Genomic DNA, 2,236 nt, shown 5'->3' with positions numbered 1-2,236 from the left:
TCAGTCCTTATGTTCACATGGCAAATATTTACTAACTAATCTTTCTCATACCCCTAAAACACAATGTTTAAGCAAACCCTAGCGGATGAAGATGGGAGAGTTGAGCATGCAAATGCATTTACTTCAGGACTGAGCAGGCGGGACCACACAGGCCCTACCAACATGCTGGCCAGCTCCTGGCAATTGTGAATGCAGGGTCCAAGGCTTTCCTTTAAAAACCAACTTCAAACCCCTATGCTCTTACTCTATGCAAGTACAAAGGCCACTCAGAGGCCCCAAAGAACCACAGCACTTAAACGAGATCAAAACCTGCCTGTTGCACGTCCCTCTAATGTCTCTCAAATGTTTTAAATAGGTCATAATCTGAATTTAAGAACACATTAGCCATCTGAGATGCAGAAGAAACAAAGCCTATATCCATTCGGGATTGGACAAAGCTCTGGCATCTTCAACACTGGAGTCCTTGGGTGTATTTGTGGCTATGGCTGATCCTTGGCAGCGATTGTGAGGTGGTTTTTCTTTTCCTAGCTTAATAAAAACGGCACATATTTATGCCACCCACACGTATTTGTACATATCACATATTTGTGTTCCCATGTATCTGGTGCAGAAATCAGATCTCCACGCAGGCACTTATGGAGAACCACAGCAGGAGCCCCACTCTTCAGTGTGACCTACTTACAGAGGCAGAGTCTCAGAGCCAGGCATCTTCAGCATGACAATTAGCAGTTCCCCCTGCGGTTTGGTCAGCAGGAGTGACACAGAATTCTGCCTAGTGGCACCTCCCTCAGGCCTGCTGGCCGCCTGCTGCTCTCTGGAAACCACGGCATTCCTTAGGAGTGTGACACAGTAGGGAAAGAGACCGGTTCACTGTGAGACCAGCTACTCACTCTCTTACAGTGCATCGGCCCCCCTTCCCACTGCACAGCGGCTGCCGGGGGCCTCTGGGTGGCAGGCATGTGGCCTTCGTGACAGTGAACCATGGAGTCAGGGTTCCATCAGTGAATGCTGCACAGCCAGGAGCCTTCTTCGAAGGACGGTGCTGGATTTTAGGACAAGTATCAAAGCAACCTCGCGTGACTCCTCGAGAGCTAGGGCACTACTCTCTTTAAATTGAAAAGGAAACAGAAACTGCATGGGCTGAGAACATAGGGATGTGCTAGTCTCTCTGCTTTAAAATACAGGCCCGGAGGATGTGAAAAATAGCTTGAAGGGGAACAACGGCGTGCGCATGCGTAGGTGGGGTTGCACGCTGTCATCTTCTCGTACCTGCTAGTTTCCTGCACGGTGAGTCAAATGCCTTGTTAGCTTCCCGGGGTAGGGGAAACGTGTGACTTAAATTGTCCCTTTTGGCTATTCATTCAATGAGTACACCTATGAACTTCACCATCAAAAATAATCAAGGCGGAGGACGGAAAGGAAACAGACTTCACGTACCTGCTTGCTGTGCGGTCTGTGCTATTTGCTGACTCCGCTGGGCGCTGTACTGGACTGAAGCCAGGGGTCGGTACTGCTGTGTGGTTGAGGTAGGGTACTGACCAGATGGGTAGTAATATACAGGCATCTGTGGGACGTGAGGAGAGAAAAGCAGAGATAAGAGCTGTGCACAATAAACACGTTTCTCAGCACGTGCGCTGTCTGGTTGCAGAGGCCTCAGGATGGCTCGAACCATGGAACCACTGGCAGAGAAGATCTTTAAAGGAGTTTTAGCAGTCGAACTTGTGGGTGGTTTTGGAGCTTTTTTTTTTTTTTAATTTCAGAAGGTGAACTCGAGCCAAGATTCCTGGCAAACAATGAACAAGAGATTTCCCTTCCTTTTATAAGTTTATTACAAACCCACTGAACAGTCTGGGCTGTATGGAATTAGAGAGCAAAATGGAGAAAAATGGTTGAATAGCAAAAATTAAGGCCAACCATCACGCTCAGCTTCCCACTTGAGCTGTTTGAAACCGAACCCCTTGAGAGAAGAAAGATGAGTCTCTGCCTCTGTAGCTCCACTCCCACAGAGCCCCGCCCGAGTGTAGCTTCAGGCCACATGGTCTGTAATTCCCACTCATGGTGCAAACCCACTCTTCGCTCCTCTCCTCTGTTACCTAAGCTGAGGTGTTTACAAATGAAAGAAGACTGAAGGACTGATTCTGAAACAATTGTTCTTTTCTATATTTATGAAAAAAAAACAAAAAACAGAAACTAATAATTATAACGTCAGGAATAATTAAAAGGCCTTCAAGCACGT

General features: G+C 47.3%; 1 pseudogene; it reads left to right on the top strand.

Moving 5' to 3' along the window:
- Positions 1-1,658: 1,658 nt before the first annotated feature.
- On the top strand, positions 1,659-1,974 carry LOC127186382 (protein CEBPZOS-like; annotated as a pseudogene).
- The last annotated feature ends 262 nt before the right edge of the window (positions 1,975-2,236 follow it).

This window comes from Acomys russatus, unplaced genomic scaffold, assembly GCF_903995435.1.
Source record: "Acomys russatus unplaced genomic scaffold, mAcoRus1.1, whole genome shotgun sequence".
Taxonomy (NCBI): Eukaryota; Metazoa; Chordata; class Mammalia; order Rodentia; family Muridae; genus Acomys; species Acomys russatus.
Note: the sequence above shows the minus strand (reverse complement) of the source record. Positions and strands in the feature narration are given on the sequence as shown.